Source organism: Natrix helvetica, assembly GCF_964273705.1.
Source record: "Natrix helvetica genome assembly, chromosome: W".
Taxonomy (NCBI): domain Eukaryota; kingdom Metazoa; phylum Chordata; class Lepidosauria; order Squamata; family Natricidae; genus Natrix; species Natrix helvetica.
In genome coordinates, this window is record NC_138555.1 from 78440702 (window position 1) to 78458040 (window position 17339).

Genomic DNA, 17339 nt, shown 5'->3' on the forward strand with positions numbered 1-17339 from the left:
TGGTCGTCTGGGCGAAATTTTTTGGTTACAATGTGGAATTGGCTAAGTGGGAAAAACTTTGGATACTTAATCAGAAACTAACATTGGCTACGGCGTATAAAGAAAATCTTTAGAAGACGTTCTACAGATGGCATCTCCCACCAGCACGGCTTTCCAAAATGTTTAAAAATCTGGCCCCAAATTGTTGGAAGTGTAAAAAAAACACCAGGCACCTTCTACCATACGTTGTGGACGTGCAATGAGGCAAAAAAATATTGGAAAATGATCCAATCATGGTTAGAACAAATGGTGGGAGAACAAATTATGCTTAAACCAGAAACTTTTCTCCTAGGCATAATACCAAAGGGGTTCAAGAAAGATACACTTTATCTAATTATACATATACTGACTGCAGCGCGCATAACCTATGCACAGCATTGGAAAAAAGAAAATACACCATCAGAGCTAGATATAATCAGAAAAGGGTTGGCCTGTGCGGAAGCAGATAGGCTCACTCTTGAACTTAAAAATAAAGGGGAATCAGAATATTTTGAAGTATGGAATAGATTTTATGATTGGTATAAGACAAGATGACAAGACTGGAACCAATGTATATATTGTGATTGGACAGAAGGATAGACAATGTATTAAGTAGATTAATTGTTAATGGTTGAAACTAGCTGTATATAATGTGAATGTATGGTCACTCCGACTCCGCGGTATTGCATTGTTTTAAATGTAAAAATAATAAAAATATATCAAAAAAATAAATAAACAGTCAGTCAGATTTTGCTATAAAGATGTAATTTTTCTTGGATCTGATGAGAAGAGATGTGATAAAAATAGTAAATAATTTTTTTACTTAATTACAATAATAATAAGGAAGTGCTAATGGATAATTTTTAACAATTTCTACATGTGTTGGCATTGGTAAAAGTAATTAGATATAAGCCTTTAAAAAAAAGGGGGGGATGTTTAGATATCTTATTAATTGATTTTATTTTTCAGAATACGCTATAAGAGGGCAACTATTGGAGGTTTAATGGAATAGTTAAGGAATGCCAGTAGGTGGTTATGTCTTTAACTACAAATGATTCCAGATAAAAGCACGTTTAAATAATTCCAGCTATATGAGAATGGTGATACATTGATAGTAACATACATAAAGATTCTTCATTTAAAATGTACAACTCAATATGAAGGAAGTATAAATAACGATTGTGGTAATAACACACGAAACCTATTTGTAACCAAACGACACACTTTCTACAAGGTGCAATGAAGGATGATTCTTTTGTGTGTGTGTGTTTCTGTTTAATTAAAATAATAAAAAAAATTGGGGGGAAAAAAACAGTCAGTCATTTGCACATTGATGGCAATTTGTATTTTATTCTTTTTTTTAAAAAAAGCTTTCATTTAGTTTGCATATATCCACATATAAATATAAAATAATAATAATAATAATAATAATAATAATAATAATAATAATAATAATAATAATAATAATAATAATAATAATAATAATAATAATATTATTATTATTATTATTATTATTATTATTATTATTATTATTATTATTATTGCATCAACAGAATTGTATCACAGCGGCCAGTTGTTTCGCTGGATTTGGCATTGGTTACTAGTCGGGCCCCACCCAGGGGCCTAGGACGTTGTAACATATTTTCGTAATATACGTGCAGATCCAAGCAGTGCAGCTTTTTGCATTTGACTGATGGTGATTTTGTCAAGTTTTAACTGTTTTAAATGTAATTCCAGTGCTTTTGGAATAGCACCCAGTGTGCCAATTACCACTGGAATTACCACTGCTGGTTTGTGCCATAATCGTTGGATTTCGATTTTTAAGTCCTGGTATTTTGTGATTTTTTCATATTCCTTCTCGTCGACCCTGCTATCACCTGGTATTGAGATATCTATGATTGTAACCTTATTTTTCTCAACCAGTGTGATGTCTAGTGTGTTATGCGCCTGTATTTTGTCTGTTTGTATACGAAAATCCCATAGGATCTTGACCATCTGATTTTCGGTGACTTTTTCAGGCTTATGTTCCCACCAGTTTGTTGTTGTTTTAATATTATAATTTTTGCACAAATTCCAATGGATCATTTGTGCTACTGAATTGTGCGGCAATTTATAATCAGTCTGCACGATTTTTTTTACAGCAGCTGCATATGTGGTCAACAGTTTCATCAACTTCTTTGCATTATTATTATTATTATTATTATTATTATTATTATTATTATTATTATTAATAATAATATCTTTTTATTCATAAACATTTGGGATACAGTGTATTGTCAGTTCATATCATTTACAAAAAAAACAAAGAAAGAACAAAAAGAAATATTAACACATATACTAATAAGGATAATAATAGTGTAACAGAATAATTTTAACTAGATTTCTCTTTACATTGGCTTATTTGTACTTCTTTTAATCATATTAGCATATTTATAATTAGAAACTGTTAGGTAAGCTCCCCGTTAGGAGAACAAGTGCGTGCAGAGAAGCGTAGTGAGAGTGGTGTAGAAGAACACATAAACCAGCATACGGAGACACTGAATTGTAAAACAGATAGCGTTGTACTTCTGTGGAAATAGAGCCATGCAGAGTCCAATTCCTACACGGTTAAGACAGTCAGTCATCAATGTTTGCAGTTGAGGGGTGATCCAACAAAACACAGTCCAGAATCATATAAACAGTTCAGTACACAAAAGTCACTAACAGTTATCCAACAATCAGCATCTAACAATCAATCTGGCACCATCTTATGGTCGCTTGAGGAAACAGCAACCAATCACATTCACAGCAATAATTAAAGATACAGTATTACTATCATGGTTATATAATGCCAACCCATCCTAACATAAACTACCTTTATTTTTAATTCATACATAGCAATAATCTGTCTTCATCTAATCTCTACCACTTATCTCTAACCTTTCATAAAGTCTATTCCATGTTAAGTAATATTCTTCTTTGTCCTTTATTTTTAATGTCAATCTGTCCATCTCTGCGCAGTCCAATATTTTACGAATTACATCCTCATCTGATGGAGGGTTCTCATTTTTCCAATATTGTGCAAATATAATTCTTGCTGTTGCCAATACCCGCAAAACTAAATATAAATAGTCCCTTTATTCCTAATGCCACGTAACGGAGTGAGCTCCCATTACTTGTCCCAATCTAGCATTTCGAAAGAACGTAAAAATGCAAGTAGAAAAATAGGAACCACCTTTGGTGGGAAGGTAACAGTGTTCCGTGCACCTTCGGCATTTAATCATACCGGCTACATGACCACGGAGACGTCTTCAGACATCGCTGGCTCTTCGGCTTTGAAACAGAGATGAGCACCGCCCTCTAGAGTCAGGAACGACTAGTACATATATGCAAGGGGAACCTTTACCTTTTTCATATATTTTCATTAGCATTATACCTAACAACACTATTTCTGGTTTCAGATCTATATGTTGCTTGATCATCTTTTCCAACCAAGTACGTATTTTTGTCCAATATTTTCCACCACACATATGATAGTAAGTCCCTGGAGTCTGATTACACTGCCAACATTTGGTGGACATATTGCTGAACATTTCTGCCAATCTTGCCAGTGGCAAGTGCCAATAAATATAAAATTAGAAGGCTGGACCGGATGAGAAATGGGAGAGTGGGGAGCATGGAATATAATAAGTAATAGAAGGAAATTATAGCCAACAATTAACATCATGAAGTTCTTGTTTCTGTACTAATATGAGAAAAAAAATTGCAATATAAGTAGAGAGACAGATACAAAATTCAAATGAGAAGAGGAAGAACATTTCTGAAATGCAAACTAATTTGCATCTCATGGATTATATACGAATTGGCTGTCAAAACTATCCAATTGTTCAAATAGATGACCTTAAGTCCCCGAATTCGAAGGAAAGATCCATCTGACATTATGAAAGACTTCAATTATATTAGCCTTACCATTTTGCTCTTTTTGACTGGTGAGTAAACATGTTTCATTTGGTCAGTTTAATATACTGTGTTTCCCCGAAAATAAGACAGAGTCTTATTTTCTTTTGACCCCCCCCCCAAAAAAAGCGCTTGGCCTTATTTTTGGGGAGGTCTTATTTTTGAGGTGCAGGAGGCCCCTTAACCTCGGCCCACAGCCCATGGATCAGCTGAACTCCATCCAGCCACCTCATTGGAAATAGTAGTCCATGATATATTTTTTTTCATGTTGCATTGAATCTTAGAGTGAGATGGAATACATGGAAAGAATATGAATTCAGGAAGAAGAAAAAAAGGAACGGGGTGTTATCCTTCTGCATTTGTAATCTTTTAATGTCCTTATGCTGTTCTATTTTAACAGGTGTTTCTGCCACTATTACTTTGACCCAGTCTCCGGAAGCATTGGTACTTCCAGGAAGTTCCATTACTCTGACTTGTACAGCGTCAGGATATAATATCAACGACCACCATCTGAGCTGGATTTGTCAATATAAAGATGAAGGCCTTGTCTTTATCACATCCTTCAGGACTGGATATACCACGTACACTGCCAATAAATTTAAGGGCCGTGTTACCCCTTCCACCCACGGCTCGACAGCACAGCTAAGGATAGATGCACTAAAAGTAGAAGATACTGCCACCTACTACTGTGCAAGGGACACAATGACTGAATTTGGAAGTGCCACTGCCCAAAATCTTGTAGGAGGGCCCAACATATCTTCTTGATGGGTTTTCCTCCCCTCTTTCCATGATTGCTTTCACTTCCTCATTTGAAGAGAGTTAGAGTCAGCCAAATGCTTTCTAGATTTCCTTCTTTTCACATCTGGATGCAAACCGAAGCTGATATTTTTGTCACACTTCCTCAGCCATGCTGAGCTGAAAACCCAATGGTTGACTTCCTTGTATCCTACCAGGTCAAAAATGGTTTTGGAGCTTCCACGATACAGATAACAGATTAAGAGAGTTGGAAGGGACCTTGCAGGTCACCCAGTCCAACCCCCTGCCCAAGCAGGAGACCCTACATCTGCCTCTACTTAGGATTGAACTCACAACCTCCTGATTGTGAGGCGAGAACTCTACCCCTAGGCCACAGCAGCAGGTGCAGTGAGGTGAGACATAGCTGAGAACTCCTTTGAGTGCTTTCTTGTGACTGGCTGGATGGCCGAAGCTCGACTCCTTTTTGATTTGATCATGTGATCTCCATTGCCTCCTGCAAGTTGCAATGGGATGAATATCGAATGGTACAATAGTACATTTCATTATCCAACAAGGTAACATTGTTAGGGATAAGGTTTTGGAGAACTAAAGATTGTTGATTAGTTGTGGAATATGCAGCTCCCAGTTCTACATTCCTCTAATAATGTGATGGCGAACCTATGGCATGCGTGCCACAGGGGGTATGAGGAGCCATTTGTTAGGGCACGCAAGGCATTGCCCTGTCAGCTCCAGCTGACTTCAGCCTTCTTTTTCAGCCGTTTTCACCCTCCTGTTCCTGAACTTCCGAGTTCCCTGTACGGCTGTTTTTTGCCTTCCGGAGCCTTCAGGGAAGCCTCCGGAGGGCCTCCGGAGGGATAGGGAGGCTGTTTTCACCCTCCCCAGGCTCTTAGCAAGTCCCTTGAGCCTAGGGAGGGTGAAAAATGTGTTTATTGCAGGCCAAAAGTGGAGCAGGAGAGGTCAGGGGTTACACAGGCATGCATGCCAGGGGGAGTGCATAGCATTATGGGGGTGGGTATGCCCACACACGACACCCTGCACTCCCCCTGCTTTTGGCACAAGCTCTGAAAAAGGTTAGCCATCACTGCCCTAATAAAAGAATAACACCTCTTAATCTATTAGTTCTTCCTGTCAGAATTAAACCATCCATCCCCCCCACCACCATTCAGTCATAAGTGATGAAGCTTCTTGGATGGGAAGCAAAACATCTTCAATGAAAAACAAAGACAACCCAGTTACCTTTTGCAAAAGTACTTTTGAGACAACCATGGTCTGGATAACTGAGGATGTCCAAGATAAATGAATAAAGACGGTTAATTTAGGAGGCATTGCATAACATTTTGACATACAGGATTCATTTCTGAAATCTCACTTGGCAATAGTCTTTAAATGCTCAGTTTATGATGGCTAAGAAAAAAAAAAGAATGACAAAAAAGGTATAGCCATAGAAATAGTAATATATTAATCTTATCTAAATAATCAGACACACTTTTACCAACACCAGTCTTATTCTTTGAACCTGGGAAGTGCTACTATCAACCTTTGCAACCATTTCAGTGCTTTGTGAGTGCCCCTCAGATCAAAGAAACACAAATAAAATTGTCAGATCTCCATGTTCTCCATTTTTATGCATTTTTGAAGAAAACCTCCTATATTACCACCTCTTACAATACTAGATGACACAGTATCAACAGTAGAGACCTTTGAGTTTCTAGGTTTTATCGTATCTCAAGGCTTAAAATGGTCATCCAACATGGTTTTCTTATGCAATAATAGAAAGTTATATTTACTGTTATGAAAGTTTTTTTTAACTTTTTTATTTTTTATTATGCAATAGAGTACTTATCTACATGATATATGAAGAACAATAATGAGCCTAATGTATAAGAGTGGGATGATTTGAACTTCTAGGTATAACTGTAGGTAGTGATCATTCTATACTATAAAGATTTCTGCTATACTAAATGGTCTAATGATGATGCAATGAACAATGGATACACATATGAATTGAAATACTTAATGACTATATGGATTAATAATTAACAATGGAAAATTATATTTGGAGTTGTGGATGATTGATGACATTATGGTTAATTGAAAGAATAAATGTGCAATATGAATTAATGGGAATCTTTTTGTTTTAATCTTTGTTTTTACTCTCTAGAGATAGGCGATATTACAATCCTATAAAGACTTATTGTTACTTATTAGATAATTATGGAGTCAAGGAAATAAGGGCTGTCACAAATGAAAGAATATTAATGGTAATCTGAACACATAATGCTCAATGAAATATTTAGTTATGTTTAATGGATAACCAGTGACTTTATTTTTAATTGTAAAAACTGTTGCACAAAAACTTGTAACCCAACGACATGCTTGATGAAATCGAGAAAAGTTGTTTTTTCTCCTTGCTTTTGTTCTGTATGTGTTGTCTTGTTTTTTTAAAGAAAAATAAATAAATGAAAAAATATTTTTAAAAAAATCTCATCAAAAAGCACAACAAAGAGTGTTCTTTATGCATCAACTCAGAAAGCTCAAACTGCCCAAAGAGCTCCTGATTCACTTCTACAGAGGAATTGTTGAGTCTGTCATCTCCACCTCCATAACAGTCTGGTTTGGCTCTGCAACCCAACAAGAGAGACACAGACTTCAGGGGATAATCAGAGCTGCAGAAAAACAATGGCTACCAACCTGCCTTCCATTGAGGACCTGTATAGTGTACGAGTCAAAAAGGGGGCTGTGAAAATATCTACAGACCCTTCACATCCTGGACATCACTTGTTTCAACTCCTACCCTCAAAACGATGCTAAAGGACACTGCACACCAGAACAACTAGACACAAGAACTATCACTTAGAGTTGTATCTTATGATTCTTGATGAATGTATTTTTTTTTCCTTTTATGTACACAGAGAGCTTATGCTCCAAAGACAAACTCCTTGTGTGTCCAATCACACTTAATAGAATTCTGTATTGGCCAAGTATGATTAGACACAGAAGGAATTTGTCTTTGGTTACTATTAGTCATAGGTTACTAAATAAGCACTCAAATTATACTAGGAAACAAATAAAGCAACGTAAATCGTAATGATACAAGCAACAAGGTTATACTCATAAGTGGGAAGAGATACTTACTAGGAAGGATGAGAAGAATAAAAGTAATACAGTCTTTTAGTAAATAGTTTGATAGTATTGTGGGAATTAGTTGTTTAGCAGAGTGATGGCATGTGGGGGGAGGGAACTGTCCTTGTGTCTATTTGATCTGGTGTGCAATGTTCTATAATGTCATTTTGTGGGTTAGAAGTTGAAACAATTGATGTCCAGGATATGAGGAGTCTGTTGATATTTCCACAGCTCTCTTTTTGACCCGCGCAGTATAGAAGGTCCTCAATGGAAGGGCTCTCCTTCATCTAGAAGACCTCCAAGACTCCTTCTGGCTCCATTCCGATTCTGATCCATCTGTCTTGAGCCTGAGATTTTAAATTAGGTACAGCTTTGCCAATTTCCATACAGCAAAGCGGTATGTGTTCGGCTGATATACTTAATCTCAATAAGAAGAAATTGCACTCATGATGCTGAAATGTGTTAAGACTGACATTTCAACAGGAAGTATACACAATTGTCAACCACAACACGTTCAAGAAGAAAAAAAATATTGGTTTTAAAGAATTTTATTGGTTTTTAAAATTTATGGGAAACTGGATATACAAAAAAATTTTTGGCAGCTCCATCGTGCTAGAGGTAGAAATCTCTCCAATTCTCACAACTTTTACAGAAAGAAAAAAAAGGATAAAAGATAAGCAGAAACAGCATCTTATTATACATTGTATCAACCATGTGTTCAATCATCTCTTTTGCCACTTTCTAATATATCAACCATTACAATGATATTCCAGATATATTTATTTTTGTGACCTGAGTCTTTCCATTATTGTTTCCTCCCACCTGTCCCCAGGCGGAGCCGCAACCCCTCCCTCCTTCATGTCTTGTGTATTGTCGCCTTTTTCACTACCTCTTTTATTTCCGTCCTCTAGGAGGGCACTATGTTTTTTACACCACACTGCCTCCACAACTGTGTTAATTCTAATTCTGTTTCCCTCCCAGAAGATCAGCATTCCTTCCGGCAATAACCATCTAAACCAAATTCCTTTATTATATAATTTCTTTGCTAAGGAGGAATACTTCCTCCTCTTATCTCTTATTTTTTTCCGGAATTTGCTTAAGAATTGTAATTTCTTTATCTTTATATTTTAGTGGTTCCCCCCCCTTTTGAGCCCCTAGAATCTCATCCCTTGTGGTCTTCCTAAGAAATTTAACATGTACTTCCCTTGGAATATTATGTGTTCTAGCATATGCTGAATTAATCCTATAAAACAGATCCATATCCCACCACAACTGTTCTTTATCTCTTTTAATATATTCTGCTAAAATTGTACTCATAATATCCTTAAGATCTTCATCAAGAAGAAGAAAAAAAATTATTGACTCCCCATTCCTACCCTCCTGGCCATCACCAAATGTTTTGTGAAGATCATTTTACCATAGAAAGATTCTACATATAATTCTCTTCCTTAAGACAGAACAGTCAGAAAAAATTAATTCCTTAATCACCCCTCAGGGATATCGTAACTGATGTAATAGTTTCCATTAGGCCAATGAGTAGTTTGTGTATGGATGTCTTCAGAGAACAACTTTGCAATAATGGAAATGGCTCCTCTGAAATTATCTAGACGAAGCTGGGAAAAAGGGATTGATCATTAGGAAGGCAGATTAATTAGAACATCTTTCTTTTGGAGATAACTCTGTCTAGGCCAGAGATGTCAAACTCAATTTCATTGAGGGCCATATCAGGGTTGTGTTTGACCTTGGGGGACCAGTGTGGGCATGGCCAAAGTGGGTGTGGCCAAGGTGGGCATGGCAGTTTTGACATCACTCATGTCAGGGGCACCTGTGGTGGCCAAGTGCTAAGGCAGGACTTCCCTAAAATCCTCCCTAACTCTCATTATCTCCTTCCTTTCTTCCTTTTTTCTTTTCTTTTTCTTTCCCTCTTCATTCTGCTTTCTTCTTCCTTTCCCTCCTTCCTTATTTTTCCTTCCTTGTTCTCCTTCCATATTTTTTTGTCTTTCCTCTTTCCCTTTCTCCTTTCCTCTCCCTTCTTGCATGTTCAAATGGCCCCCTAAGCTCCATTTTTACTAGGCAGAGGCACCATGGTCCAGTCCTTTGCTGTTTCTAGGCTGGCCCCATGGGCCAACTCAAAGCACTCCAGAGGATAGATCTGGCCCACAGGGCTTGAGTTTGACACCCCTGGTCTAAGCTACCAAACCATTCTGGTAAGATTTATTAAGGTTTTCAGGAAGGCTCAGAAATATTCTTTTTTTATTATTAGAATTTTTTTTATTGTTTTAATTAAACAAAAACACACAAAAAACATTTTTCATTACATCTTGTAGAAAGATGTCGATTGGTTACAAATAAATTTCTTGCGTTACTATATATCCTTCATACTTTTAATTTACATTTTAAAATCGAAGATTCTTATGTATTTTACCATCAATGTACCATCATTCTCATTTACCTATAATTATTCAAATGTGCTTTTATCTAGAATCATTTGCACTTGAAGACACAGCCACCTACTGGCATTCATTAGCCATTGCCATAAACCCCCAATAATTGCCCTTTTATAGCATATTCCCTTTTTCCCCCCAACTCACTATATAAGGCTTATATCTAATTATTTTTACCAATGCCAAGATATATAAAAATCAATAAACATTATCCATTAACATTTTCTTATTGTTATTATAGTTATCTAAAGAAAAAAAAGCAGAATTTTTTTTGTCATTTATATCACATCTCCTCCGCTCCGACCCAAGAAAAATTACATCTTTATAATAAAATCTAAACAAAAATATATTATTGAAATTGATAAATCTTTTCCCCAGGTTGCAATTTACAGTTTATATCCAAATTATTTTTATTAATTGAGATTATTACTTCATTATTATTAACATAATGGGTTGTTAATTAACAAATTCATTCACTTAAGAAGAGAAACGGGAAGCATTCCAATCACTTCAATCCACAAAATGCTGTTCCATAGAAGAGGAAAAAAATAACTTTCTAAGGCAGTCCAATAAAGATAGATTTTGCCACGTTATTCTTTTCCTTAAAGGACTAATTTATCTTAAAAAAAAATATTTGGGCAATCATTCTCAAAGAAAAAAATCTCACCAGCTGGACGCATTTTCACTGTCTTCTTTCCGGAGCTGTCTCCAACTTTGTCAGCCTGGGGGCTGTCTGTTTAGCACTGGCTTGGAGAACTTCCCTTGGGTCAATCAGGGACTTTGCGGTGTCCCTGAGTCCAGCAAGGATTTGTCTCCCTGTCACTGTCTCTCCGGGATGGATTAGGTCCATATAGACCATGCAGCTGGTAAAAGAATCAACGCTGGTCTCGGACAATCGAGACCGCACGTTGTGTCATCGCGACGTCTGGCTCGTTTCCTGCTCACAAATATTCTTATGTATTGACATGAAGCTGGGAACTGTCTGTTGGCTTTTCGGAATTCAGGTGGTCCTTGACGTATAACCAGAATTAAGTCCAAAGTTTCCCTCACTAAGCAAGACAGTTGAGTTTTGCTCCATTTGACAACTTTAGTTAAGTGAACCACTTCATTGATTAAAGTTAATAACATGGTTGTTACCGTATTTTTCGGAGTATAAGATGCACCTTTTTCCTTCAAAAAAGAGGGGGGAAATCTCAGTTTGTCTTATACTCTGAATACAGCATTTTTGGCGTACCGAAACCCCGCCCCCCTTCACCAAAATGGCCGGGAAGAGAGTTTGGGAGGCTTGGAAAATGCTCCTGAGGGCTGGGGAGGGCATAGAATGGGCCGCTTTTGCTCATTTTTGCCCCCTCCCAACCCCCAGGAGCACTCTAAGTGCCTCCCAAAGCTCTGCATGCCCCCCGTTTTTGCAAAAAAAGAGGCATGCAGAGGATTTGAGACCTCCGGAGTGCAAAACCTTTTTTTTTAAAAAAATTACCTCTTCAAAATCATGGCGCGTCTTATACTCCAGTGTGTCTTATAGTTCAAAAAGTACGGTAAGTGGATCTGGTTCCCTCATGGACTTTGTTTGTCAGAAGGTTGTAAAAGCTGATCACATGACCCTTGGACACTACAACTATCCTAAATACATGCCAGTTACCAAGCATCTGAATTTTGTTTACGTATTCAATTCAATTCAATCATTCAACATGAGCCGTGTTGGCCTAGTGGTTAGAATGCAGTATTGCAGGTTGACTCTGCTCACTGCCAGGAGTTCGATCCTGACCGATTCAAGGTTGACTCGGCCTCCATCCTTCCAAGGTCAGTAAAATGAGGAGCCAGATTGATGGCGAAGTGCTGGCTTTGTAAACCACTTAGAGAGTGCTGTAAGGCACTATGAAGCAGTATATACAGGGGTGGGTTTTTACTACTGGTTTCGTCGGCGTGGCAGATTTTGTGGGTGTGGCAAATTTTGTGGCAGTGGCTTGGCGGTCATGTGACCAGGTGGGCTTGGCCAACTTGTAAAATGTGGTGAAACTCACTTAACAACGCTCTTGCTTAGCAACCAAAATTTTGGGCTCAATTGTGGTCATAGGTTCTCTTCCTTTCCTTCCTTTCCTTCCATCCTTCCTTGGAAGGCAAGTGGGCATAGGGGACCACCGGAAAGGCCATGTGGAAGGCAGCCAAGCATGGCAGGGCTGTGCGCAAGGAAGTAGGTTGCTAGCTCCCTTCCGCACGGTCGGCTAGCCTATCTATCTATCTATCATCATCTATCATCTATCATCTATCATCTATCATCTATCATCTATCATCTATCATCTATCATCTATCATCTATCTATCTATCTATCTATCTATCTATCTATCTATCTATCATCTATCTATCTATCTATCTATCTATCATCTATCTATCTATCTATCTATCTATCTATCTATCATCATCTATCATCTATCATCTATCATCTATCATCTATCATCTATCTATCTATCTATCTATCTATCTATCTATCATCTATCTATCTATCTATCTATCTATCTATCTATCTATCTATCAATCTATCAATCATCTATCATCTATCCATCCATCCATCCATCCATCCATCTATCATCTATCTATCTATCATCTATCTATCTATCTATCTATCTATCTATCTATCTATCTATCATCTATCATCTATCCATCCATCCATCCATCCATCCATCCATCCATCTATCATCTATCTATATCATCTATCTATCTATCTATCTATCTATCTATCTATCTATCTATCTATCTATCTATCTATCATCTATCTATCTATCTATCTATCTATCTATCTATCTATCTATCTATCTATCTATCTATCTACCATCTACCATCTATTATATCATCTATCTATCTATCTATCTATCTATCATCTATCTGTCTGTCTGTCTGTCTGTCTGTCTGTCTGTGTCTGTCTGTCTGTCTGTCTGTCTGTCTATCCATCCATCCATCCATCCATCCATCCATCCATCCATCCATCCATCATTATCTATCTATCTATCTATCTATCTATCTGTCTGTCTGTCTGTCTGTCTGTCTGTCTGTCTATCTGTCTATCCGTCCATCCATCCATCCATCCATCCATCCATCCATCCATCCATCATTATCTATCTATCTATCTATCTATCTATCTATCTATCATCTATCTATCTATCTATCTATCTATCTATCTATCTATCTATCTATCTATCTATCATCTATCTGCTTTTGGGGGGGAAATGGCCCCATAAAAGGGGCCAAAAAAGCCGCCAAAGCCTCAAAAAACAGCCCACAAAAAGACTCAAAAATGGGTAGAAGAAAGGCTGGGAAAGGGCCAACCCCCCCCCCCAAATAGAAAATGGGCTGAAAATGCGGAATGCGGAGGCCAAAAAACTTTTTTGTTGTTGTTTTCCTCTTCTAAATTTAGGTGCATCTTATAGACAGGTGTTTTTTATACTCCAAAAAATAAAGTAAATCACATCATATATACTATCCTTGTTAGTCATCCTGGCTTAGATGCCCATTCATTCTTGATCCTAACTGTTAATAAAAAGGATTAATCTCACTCCTTTATAATACACCTGTGTATATGAAGTTCTTTATAAAGTTATACTTTCTTAAAGGAAAGTTTACATCACTTGCAATACCCCTGAGGACCTGTTAAGAGATCATGTCAGGGGAGGGAAACCCTTCCAGCTATTCACACTTACTAAACAGAGTTATATGTAAGGCTTTTCTTTGTTAATATGGTCTCCAGGACTTGCTCAATGGTGACTAAGAAGGTAACAACAGAGATTATCTATTTGATCTGGTTAAACCCTGTGCCCTTATCAACAGCTGTAAAACTGATGTTTGTGAGAAAAAAGATCAACTTTTTTTCTGTGCTGAAAGGAGAAAATCTTTAACATGTGGAAGCTGTGATGATAGATAGATAAATTGTTAGCCAGCAAGAGAGTGTGTGTGAGACAGAGAGAGATGATAGATAATACAAGATAGATAGATAGATGATAGATGATAGATAGATAGATAGATAGATAGATAGATAGATAGATAGATAGATAGATAGATAGATGGGTGGGTGGGTGGGTGGGTGGGTGGGTGGGTGGGTGGGTGGGTGGGTGGGTGCATGGATGGATGCATGGATGCATGGATGCATGGATGCATGGATGCATGGATGCATGGATGCATGGATGCATGGATGCATGGATGCATGGATGCATGGATGGATAATAGATGGGTGGGTGGGTGGATTTTGATGGATGGATGGATGGATGGATGGACCGACAGAGTGATGGAGAGAGACAGATAGTTAGACAGAGAGATAGACGGATGGATTGATGCAGAGAGGGGGCGGAAGATGTAGACAGACAGACAGACAGGTAGGCAGAGTTTTGCATCCTTTGCTTCTAAGAAGAGCAGCTTATCTCCCAAGTATAATTCTTCCTACAAGGTGAGAGGTACAATGAACCTCAAAAGCAAAAGGTAGCCACCTTCACCCATAATTTTCTAGGAAAACTCTTTCTGCTCATGTATTATTTTTTCTTTATGTAGTTTTCTTTATGTAGAATATGTCTATTCTATTCTACCTTACCCTACCCTACCCTACCCTACTCTACTCTACGCTATTCTATGAAAAGTTTTTTTGTGGTTCAAGAGATGACTTTAAAAAATCTGTTCTTCTGAAGGTAATTAAAATGAGCCCAACCTGATTATCATGAAGTATTTGTAAACTGAGATGAACATTAAAAAAAAAAAACAGGGAAAATATTTTGCACTTCTGTTTTGAAATTCAGCAAGTATTTGAGCCCTTGGAAGCTAAATGAAAGGAATCAGGTAAGTTACCTAATTATTTATCTGATTTGTATTCTACTTGTTCAGAAATTCAAAGACGCATGCATTTTTTTTCCCGTATCACACTCCCTCCCTTTGTTCTCCAGAACAACAAAACATTCCCTGATATAAAATGTGTAAAAAGTAACATCTTTACATCAACCATCTTCCATTCCCACCTGAAGCCTTAACTGAAATAAAGCACTCGGTCTGTTAAAATGGAGCGTTTGTAGGTGCTAAATATTATTTTGAAAATGCAAAATGCTGCATCGGGAGTGATCCTTCTCCTGTTGAGCTTAAGTATCTGTGGATACCTAATCTCACATCCTCAAAGGTCTAAGGAGCCTAAGATATGGAATTGTTTATTTGTTTAGTTTGTCACTCATGTACAAGATAACAGGAATAAGAATAAACATGAATAGAATACAGGAAATGGGTACAAATAAATGGGGACAGTAGGACAGGGATGTTAGGTGTGCTGGATGCATGCCCCTACTGACCTCTTAGGAATCGGGTGAGGTCAACATAGACAGTTTGAGGTTGAAGCTGTGGAGGGTTTGAGGATGTAACAACAGAGTCAGGTAGAGCATTCCAGGCATTGACCACTCTGTTGCTGAAGTCATATTTTCTGCAATCGAGTTTGAAGTGGTTTACCTTGAGTTTGTATCTCTTGTGTGCTCGTGTATTATTGTGGTTTTATTTGCAATTGGCTTGCCAATATTTAACTTGGGCTTATTCTGTGGATGTAACATCACAGATCAATAAAGAGCAGGGTGCCTGGTTCCAGTATAGACAGTTACAAGCTAGATGGAAAAAAGATCAGACAATTGGTATCACGCAAAATGAGGATAGTTTGGTAAAACAAATTAGGGGACCAGAGTCAAATGCATATAAAAAGGTTGTACAATATACTGATAGAATAGATTCTGAAACAGAGTTAGTTAAAGACTAACTAAAAGAGTTAGTTAAAGACTAACTAAAATGGGCACAAAATTTCGAAGAGCCAATAATGATGGAAACATGGGAAAAGATTTGGGTAAGAAATGTAAAATGTACGCAAGCTCAGAATTTGAGAGAGAATTTTTATAAGATGTTGTATAGATGGCATTTAGATCCCCAAAAATTATCTTGTATGTATCCGAATTTACAACCTAAATGTTGGAGATGTGATTGTGCTGATGCTACCTATTACCATATCTGGTGACTTGCAAAAAGTCAAAGCATTTTGGATAAAAACATGGTGGGTTATTCAAAATATACTTTTAAAAAGGATAAAGTTCACCCCCCCCCCAGTTGTTTTTGTTAGGTATAATTACAGACCAAACAGTTATAGAGACTAACTTGATTTTGAACTTAACGATGGCAGCAAGGATTGTTGGTGGCGCAGTACTGGAAGAGGGAAGAATTGCCTACTATTCAAGAATGGACGCTAAAAGTAGTAAATCTAGCAGAGATGGCCAAAATCACAGCATATTTGAAGGACCATTCGGATGAGAAATATAAGTTGGAATGGAGAAGATGGATTGACTATATTCAAAATAAATATCGGTCTAGGAAATTTCAGTTAGCTTATGAGTGAAGGCACAAAGAATGTGACAATTTACCTAAAGTTAGCTTAACAAAAGGGGAATTAAAGCACAAGAGGAGGTAGGATGTCAAAATCAGTTAGCTTATGTTAAACGTATGATTGTTAATTGTTTATACCCTGTATTTTGCTCTGGGAGGTTGGGGGGGAGGGAGGGTCAGAAGGTGGGAAGGGGAAGGGGTAATATTTGTAAAATTTGTTAAAACCTTTAATAAAAAATAAATAAAGAGCATCCTTGTAAAGCTATAGAAAGTTGCTACTCTTTGAAAACGATGTGGGTTATTATGATTTGGAGCCTGTTAAAAATCTGAGCAAAATATTTTTTTTTCAGTCTTGCTGTGGCTCTGGAGAAAAATAAATAAAGGAAAACCTTGCCTGCCGTCCTTTCGATCTAACAGGTTTTTCGAAGGATTTTATGAGATTGTGGAAGGCAACACCAATGATTCCAGAGAAAAAACAGCTGCGTTGAATTAAGGGAAGGGCGTAACATGCTCAGAATTGCAGCAGTGCTGCAAACCACCTTGTCATTTTAAAATTTGAACCTTTGCACAGTCTTCCTCCTTTCCTCTCCATTCCCTTCTCCTCTCCTCCCTTCTTTTCTCCTCTTCTCTCTTTTCCTCTCCACTCTCTCCTCTCCATTCCTTTCCTCTCCTTCCCCCTTCTTT